This window comes from Trichosurus vulpecula, chromosome X (assembly GCF_011100635.1).
Source record: "Trichosurus vulpecula isolate mTriVul1 chromosome X, mTriVul1.pri, whole genome shotgun sequence".
Taxonomy (NCBI): Eukaryota; Metazoa; Chordata; class Mammalia; order Diprotodontia; family Phalangeridae; genus Trichosurus; species Trichosurus vulpecula.
The window spans coordinates 39760199-39769426 of record NC_050582.1 but is presented as its reverse complement, the minus strand read 5'-3'; positions in this window follow the sequence as shown (position 1 = coordinate 39769426).

Genomic DNA, 9228 nt, shown 5'->3' with positions numbered 1-9228 from the left:
TTTAGGAATAACTTATAGAGAAGCTGTGAGAGTGGGGCATCACAGAACCTCTCCTGCGGTTTTCACACATGACTGCGACCTGGAGCTGAGTCTTTCCTTTGCCGGAGAGGAGTCAGAGAAAGAATGAGCATCAAGGGAGCTCTGTTCCCGTTTCTAGTTTCAAAAGGAGTTAACAGCTCAAAGGGTAATTACCTTCACACACTGTGGGGTTTGATGAGCTCTAGGCAGGCCACCTGGCTTCTAGGCCTATCCCTGCCAGGAGCTTGCTGTGTGACCTTGAGCGAATCACTCCCCCTCTCTGGGCCTCTTTCCTCTTCCGTACACTGACATGGCCTCTAAGGTCTCTTCCAACTCAGCTGACCTGTGTTCTTTAAATCCCAGCAGATATCAAGGTTCAGATTGGCACAGCTATAATTGGAGAATTTGGAACCCCTTTTTAAAGGGCCATGGAGGCAATTTGATTGGTAGCTCAGGAAAGATGGGAATTCCCAGACCTGGTCAAATCTGTGTGAGCTTGTATGGGCTTTGTTGTCCGTGGTACTGAGGCTGTGCTCAGCTAGTTCATGGCTTCACAGAGTGGGCAGGGGCCTCAGGGGCACCTAGTTCAACCTCTACCCCAAGAAAAGAATCTTCTCTCCAATCCCCCTGGCCAAGTGGTCACATCTAGCCTTTACTTACAGACCTTCAATATCAGGAAACTCACCACCTCCCAAGGCAGCCCAGTGCACTTGGAGACAACTCCATCATTAGGAAGCTTTCTCTGACATCCAGCCAAAATTGACCTTTCCTCAATTTCTCATCCCTCAAGCCCCCAATGCTCATCCACTGTACCCTCTAAGACCAAGCAGAACAAGTCATATTCCTCTTCCAATACTTGAAGACAGTAATAGTGGCCCTCCAAAGTCTTTTTTTCTCTAGGCTGAACATCTCCAGTACTTTTAACCAGCCCTCATATGGCCCAGGCCCAGTCTAGTGCTTAACATAGTACTTGGAACATAGGAGCTATTTAATACATGCTTGTTGATGGCATGATTGACTGCCCTTCTCTAGATGCTTATCAGGGAACTTCCTAAAATACAGCTCAGAAAATTGAGTGCAGTCCTCAAAATGTGGGCTGAGAGGGGCAGCATAGAGCAGGACTATTGCCTCTCAAGCTCTGGACCCTATATCTATCTCTTTTGATGCAGCCTACAATAGCAATAGCTTAATTCATTGCCTTGTCATAGCTTTGACTCATCTGGAGTTTGCAGTCCACTAAGACCCTCAGATCTTTTCCCCAATTGTCATCCAGCCATACTTCCCCCATCTTGTCCTTCTGAAGGTAGTCAATTGAACCCAAACATGGAATCTCTTTTCAATTTTGTCTTATTAATTTCAGCCCATGCGTATGCTTTGATATAACATGTTAGTTTTCCTTCCCAGATTCGCATCTTCTGCAAATGCGATAAACAGACTATCCATTCCCTCATCCAAGTCATTAATAGTACTGTTAAAAAGCACAGTGCTTAGGGCAGATCTGTGAGGCACACCCCTTGAGACCTGTCTCCAAGATGATATCAGCTCATCTGTCAGAGACAGTCCTTGGGGCTGGTCCTTTTACCAGTTTGGAACACACCTAACTCTACTATATACTGGACCCTCCATGCTTAGCACAGTGCCAGGCCCAGAATAAGCATGTAAGAAATGCTCGTCCATTGACTACCACATTATCCATGCTTCTCCCCCTCATCCACAATAATAGCGTGAAACAGAATAAAAACAACAGCAGCTTGCAATTATACAGCACCTATGGTGTACTAGGCACTATGCTAAGCACCTTACAAGTGTTATCTCACTTGAGCCTCAGAACAACTCTGGGAGGTAGGTGCTATTGTGATCCCCATTTTACAGATGGGGAAACTGAGGCAAACAGAAGCGAAGTGACTTACTCAAGATCACACAGCTAGCAAGTGAGTGTCTGAGGCTGGATGTGGCATCTGGAGAGAAGTCGTCCAATAAGGGTCAGAAGAAGAACAAGAGCCAAGTAGAGATGACTGAAGACTTGTTGCTAAGGGGTCCATTAGAGTTCTTCTTCAAACTGCTTTAAATAATGCAGCCATCTGCTGCCCTCCAGGGGCATGGATCTGGACATGAAATGATGGAATGTGCCTCCTGATCGCTTCTGAATATACGTGGCCTGGGTCTGGGTAGGTGCAGATTCTGTCCACAGACTCATCCCCCCGATATTAGGTGTCAAAAGAGTTGCTGATCTATATCACAGGAGAAACTAGGAGTTTCTTACACAATAAAATCACTGCTCCCAGTCTCAAAAAAAAAGAATATTTTAAGTCATTGATAATCTTTGAGTGAACACTCTCAGTCAGGTAGAGGGGTCAGAAATCAGATTTACAAAGGGGTGAGAAATTAATGGATGGGAAGAAATGGAGTCCATGAGTATTGTGAAGACTGAAAGATTAATTCAAGGTAGCAATATGAGATGGCAGCCAATAAAGTTAATGCAATCTGGGGCTTCATGATGCCCAGGTGAAACTACCCATAGAGTATCGTGAAACTTCAGGAAGGACATTAATAAGATAAAGTGTGTCCAAGAAAGACCTTGATGGCGACAAAGGGCATTGAGTCCATAGGGGATCAGCAGAAGGAACCTGGATTGGGGCCTGTCTTTAATTTGGTGGGGATGTGAGAGCTGCTTTCAGGTGTTTGAGGGCTGCCCTGTGGTAGAGGCATTAGACTTGTTCTGTTTGGCTAGAGGGAATGGCACCTAGATCAATGGCTAGAAGTTGCAAACAGAGAAATTTGGGCTTCATGTTGCATGATTGTGCATCATTAAATATTTACAGTGTCTAAAAAATTGAAACTGAGGATCACCCAGAGGGTAATGGAGTGTCATAGCATTGGCCTGAGCAGACCTTAACACATTCAAAACAAAGAGAACTGGAGTGAAAGATGCCATCAAAGAAATGTATGATCAGTCAATAAGCATGTATTAAGCTGAAAGGAACCGGTGGTACAAGGGATAGCAGCTGGGCCTGGAGTCAGGAAGACCTGAGTTCAAATCTGTCCTCAGATGCTTCCTAATTGTGTGACCCTGGGCAAATTCCTTGACCTCTGCTGCCTCAGTTTCCTCAACTGCAAAATGGGGATAATAATAGCACTTATGTCACTGAGTTTTTGTGAGAATCAAATTTGCCATTTCCTTCTCCAGCTCATTTTACAGATGAGGAAACTGAGGCAGAGTGAAGTGACTTGCCCAGGGTCACACAGCTAGTAAGTGTCTGAGGCCAGATTTGAGCTCACAGAGATGAGTCTTCCTGACTTCGGGCTCAGCACTCTATCCACTGCAGCGCCACCTAGCTGCCCAAAGCAAGATTAAGTGATAAAGGACAGCCCTTATACCGCACTGATATCCTCACAATGTTAAGAGCAGCCAGGAAAGTTGCCAGCAGGGCAATTCTGGGAGAAGATGGACTTGAGTCACAGAGGGGCATGCACATCTGGGCTATGAGCTGCATCAATGGGGGGCTGGGAGTAGATATCCACATTGATGAGATCACAAGTTCACAGAAATGTTGGAGAAAGGCAGCTTCCCAACCATGAGAGTTGCTCCAATGTGCAGTAGAACACCTCAGGAGGTAGTGGGTTTCCCTTCATTGGAGGTCCAAGCTGTACCTGGACAATGTACCCAACAAGTTGGGAGTCTCCTCCAACTCTGACCTTTCCTTCTATATACTTCGACTCCAGCTGAACTGGATTGTTCTCTCTGCCCCCTAAACACGTTATGTCTTTGCTCACTATTCCCTATATCTAGGATTTCCTTCCTCCTCATCTTCACCTATTGAATTCCAACTGCTCCTTTAAAGTTCCCTCTTCTGAGAAGCCTTCCTTGATTTCTCTGCTCTGTGTCTCCTCCCCATCCCCCAGCACCCTCCATTACTATCAGTAACAACCCTTCCCCTCCAGCTGCCTTGTCTCACGTTTCTCTGAGGCACTCATGTAATCTAGTGTCTTCTCAGCATCTGTTGGAATCTTATCCCTCTCCTAGGCTGCGAGCACCAGAAGAACAGGGACTCTGCCTTATCCTAAACTTGGCGACCCTCCCAGTGAATGCCTAATAGAGATCTATTGAATGGAATCTTCTTGTCTTCTGCCCTGATCAGAACATTTTGGTGGTATCATTCGGTTCAAAATACCATGTCTTAAGAAGGACATTCACAAACTTCCCCCTTGAGGATACCAGTGAAGTCCACTGACTATCCATTGGTTCTCTCTTGCTCTAGTCATGTGCCCAACCTCTAGTTCTGGAGCTGGGGGTGGGGTAGGATAGGAGGACTTTTGGGGTGCAATCCCAACATTTGTGTTCTTCATTCCTTTGGAACAAACCCCACTGGAGAATTACCTCACTTAGGGTCACGCTTCTTAAACTGTGGGTCATGACCCCAAAAAGTTTGACAATAGTAAAAGTTTTCTGAACACAGAACAACCAAAAATTAAATAAAAATCAAATGTGTAATGAATCCGAGGTGTTTCTGGAAGCACTTGTCCGTGTTGTATAATGCAACTTCACTTCAGCCTTGGCTCTGAACACAAAACATGCCCACTTTGCACTGCACATGCCCTCAAGCCATGCAATGCCAACCCATGCAGCCAAAACACAAAAAGGGGTCGATAGTGGAAAAAAGTTTAAGAAGCCCTGGTCTAGTCCAATCCCCGCCCTTTACAGAGAAATATACTGAAGCCCAGGGAGGGAAGGTGCCTCCAGGCGACACAGTGGCGGAGCTGGGAGTGCCTCTCTCCCTGTACTGTCTGGGTGATTGGTGCAGTGCCAGACTAGGCTAGTCAGAGATTCAAGCTCTGATCACAGAATTTACCTTGTCTTCTTTTCCTTTCTGTAAAGAAATTTCTCCTCTCCCACCTCCAGCCAACATCTATTAAGTCCACGTAAGCAATGGTGGAGAACAGTTTGCTGAATTTGCTGAGTCAGGAGCCCAGGCTGGACCCAGCAGCCCCCAGTTTAATGAATTGAGGTCGGTCTGGGGAAGGAAGTGCTAATATAGTCATAGCCAGACAGTAGCAGTGGGTGTGAGCTGATTCATGTCAGAGGGCTTGAGCCATGCAAAGGATGGCAGCCAGCAGAGGGCAGAAGAACATCCTCAGAGAATTCTGGGGGGGACCAGAAGGAAGGAGAGTGTTTCCCAGGAGTGGCCAGTCCCTCTTTCCCCTTGGACCTTTGATTTGTGGAAGTATAATAAAGCGATCTCCCCATTATGTTATAAGAAGGAGAAAAGCTAACATTTATAGAGCGCCTACTATGTGCCAGGCTCTGTACTTAACACTTTACAATTATTATCTCATTTGATCCTCACAACAACCCTGGGAGCTAGGTACCCATTTTACAGATGAGGCAAACAGAGGGGCAGTGACTTGCCCAGGGTCATACAGCTAGTAAGTATCTCAGGCCAGATTTCAACTCACATCTTCCTGACCCCAGGCCCAGCCTTAAAGCCTGGAGCTTTATCCATATTTCAAGGTAGCATTGAATAGTCTAGAAAGAGGCCTGGATTTGGAGTTCCAGAAGAAATGCCACTTGCCAACTGTGTGACCCAGAGCAAGTCACATCCCTTCTCTTTAAAATGAACTAGAGGGCTTCTGAGGTCCTTTCCAGCTTCTAAATTGTTGATCCTAAGGTGAGGCCCAGGGCCAATCAATTCCCCAACCTGGGCCTCAGTTTTGTCATCTACAACAGGGCTTCTTAAACTTTTCCCACTCGAGACCCTTTAAGCACTTCTTAAACTCTGGGTCTTGACCCCAAATAAAGAGAATGGATTAGATGTTCTCTAAGGTCCTTTTGAGCTCAAGACCCATTACATATATATATATATATATATATATATATATATATATATATATATATATATATATATATATATATATATATATATATACGTACATGTATATGTTAATATGATCATTATATCATTATGGAATGTTAGATCTGGAATCATAGTGATCATAGTATTCTAGATCTAGAGCTGGAAGGGACCTCAGGACCCATCTAATCCAAGCCTCTCTTTTTTTATAGATGAGGAAATTAAGGCCCAAGAAGGCTAAGTGACCTATCCAAGGTCATACAGACAGCACGGGGCAGGATTTGAACCTAGCTCCTTTGACTCCAGAGTCAGCTCTTTTCCCACTATTATAGAGACTTAGTCCAATTTCTATCATTTTACAGATGTGAAAACAGACCCAGAGAGTGGATAACTTTTTGGTAGAGCTGGTACTAAAAAGTATCCAAGTCTCAAAACTCTTAGGTCAAGAGTTCTTTTGTCTGTCTCCCTCCCAAAACTGGAGCTAGAGGAGGGTAATTGGGACTTTGTCCCAGGACACCAACATCCAGGGTGGGAAAACTTCTACCAAGGAATGAATTTCCTCTATTCTATGCCTGGTAGGACAAATGTGAATTTTGAAGATACTGATTCGACAACAAGCCAAGAGTTGTTGGAGGCAGAACAGTAGGAATCCAGACGTGGTAGGAAGTGAGACTCTAAGAAGGAACAGAAGACAAAAAGTTTAATCAAGGAAGAGACTGGTATGAGTTGTTATTGTTGTTGAAAACCCTATTAGAGCTTAGTCAATGGGAGAGCATGAAGAGAATAGTCTCTCATGGACCATCACCCAAGCTGGAGTGGAAGAGGCTTGTTTTGAAGGATGTCTGGATGTAGAACCTAGAGAAGCAGCTGGCCTGGGCAGAATTCTAGTAGCTGTGGGAAATAGGGTTATGCCCTCAAGTCCAGCAAGAAAGAATTGAGGTTCCCCACAGACCAGGGAGAAGATGTGGATCCTGGAAGTGAAGCCGACTAAAGTTGTAATAACCAGTCTTGTACCACAATTAGATTCAGTGACTAAGCTGAATACCCACGTATATATACTACCAAGTTTGCCCACCTATATGGAATTTATGCCCTCAAATTCTCAGGATCACAGATCTAGAGCTGGAAAGGCCATCTAATACAATCCTCTCATTTGTTTTTACATATGAAGAAACCAATGCCCAGAGAAGCTAATTGACTTACCCAAGGTTGGACAAATAGCAAGCACAGAGGTGGAATTTAAACCTGGATCCTCTGACCCTGAAGTCAGTGTTCTTTCCATTGTACTCCTCCCTCACACTAGAATAAAAGAGATTTTGCCTGGGCCAGATGGCGACAAAGGATCTGGAATCAGAACTAGGACTGGACATTTTTGTACATGGAACAAAGAGATCCCAAGACATGGGACAATTCACCTGGAGTGTGGCCAGGCCACCAGAGGGGGAAGAAATCATCTAATGGCTTCCTTATTGAACTAACAATTATTGCTAACTAGGTGTTAAGCTGACTTGTTTCTAGATGCTGAAGGAGTACAAGTGCTTTTAGCACCCTCTAAATTTCCCTGTCCCAGGGCAAAATCCCAGTTGCCCTACCCTAGTCATAGAACTCCCTGGAGTATTCCTGTCAGACTGGGAAAGAAAAATCTGTAGCCCAAGGTTGTAGTCTAAGAAAGGAAAACAAAAATAAAATGCCTTATCCCTTGCATTAGGGATGACAGGAGAGCCCCAAGGAAAAGAAAACCTTTCCTCTCCTATTGCTGTCAGAGACACCTTATAAAGCTGCCCAAGGTTTTTTTCCACAGGTTTACAAGAACCCAGCCTCAGCCCTGGGCCGACCCACTGCCTTGTTCTGCTTTCCTCCCTCTTCACTGCTATGACCTTTGGTCATGCTAGCCAATGTTAACATTGTCACATCCTAACTTCTCAAACCTAGGGGCCTGAGGAGCCAGCATCTGGCCCAGTGGCTGTTTTCACAATGTGGCTCCCATGAGCCTCTTCCCTCAGTGGAATTAAACGACCTTGTGGAAGAAAGGAGATGTCCAGCTCTGATAAAAATCGTGCTATTTGCCTGGGAGCTGCTTTGCGAATAGCTGTTTGCTGCACACACAGGACAGGATGCTGGAGCGTGGGCGGCGATGAACTGATGCTGAGTCTACTGGCGGGATGCATATCTGATCGCTGCTGCATTTGACATTGTTTTCTTTCAAAACAATTTGGAATTAATTACAGAAACAAACTTTTAATTGTGGTCTCTGGCCAAACATGAGTCTCTTGATACCTTCTGCTTGTCACAGAACATTTCAAGAGTTTCTTTAACCGTGAATGCCTTGTGGGAAGAGAATGCAAATAGCATTTAGAAAAGTGGATTTCTTGACACCTAAGTAATTTGCTGCTGATACTTTTGGGGCTTGGGGGGGTGGAGTGCGGGAATGAGTTGTCTCACTACAAAGTGAAGTGTTAGCACTTATTTGGCAAGTTCGGGTCATTCTTAGAGAAAATCCAGATGATTCATGGGAGTAAAGTCAGGTCAAGTCAATTAAATTCAACAAACATATGTTAAAGTGCCTACTATGTGCCAGGTCCTATTATAGTGTTGGGGCTACAAAGACAAAAAAAAAATTGAAATCGTCCCTGCACTCAAGGAGCTTCCAGTCTAATGAGGAGCTCATAGCAAGTGAATGGACAGGGAATAGGGCCTGGATATGGGAGTTCATTGGCATAGGGAGTTCTCCTGTAAGAAAACTCCCTCTACCAATGCAAGTCAGCATCTTTTCTCCAACTTAGAGTCCTAGAGAGTCCAGTCTAGAGTCTAGAACACTAAGAGGTTAAGTGACTTGCCCAGGACCACACAGCCAATATGTGTCAGAGGCAGGATATCAACCCAGGTAGAGCTGGTTCTTAGGCCAGCTTTACCTCCTATACCATGCTGCTGTCATGAGTTGGTATAGGATGGGTGGGGAAACTGCGGCTTTGAGGCCGCATATAGCCCTGTAGGTCCTCAAGTTGAGCGCTTTGACTGGATCCAAACTCCACCGAACAAATCCCCTTAATAAAAGGATTTGTTCTGTAAAACTTGCACTCAGTCAAAAGGCCGCACCCGAGGACCTAGAAGGCCACGTGTGACCTTGAGGCCGCAGGTTCCTCACCCCTGGTAGAGGACTTAATATTTTATCCAAAGTTCATTCACATGTTTTATCTCATTTGAGTCTCATCAGAACCTGGGGAGGTGGGCAGGGTAGGCTTTTATTGTTCCCATCCCTTGGACGAAGAAAGGAAAAGTGGTTTGTACAAGGTCATGTATCAAGTTAGTAGTGGAGCTAGGACCAGACCAGGTGATCTTGCTCTGGATAACGGGCAAGCAA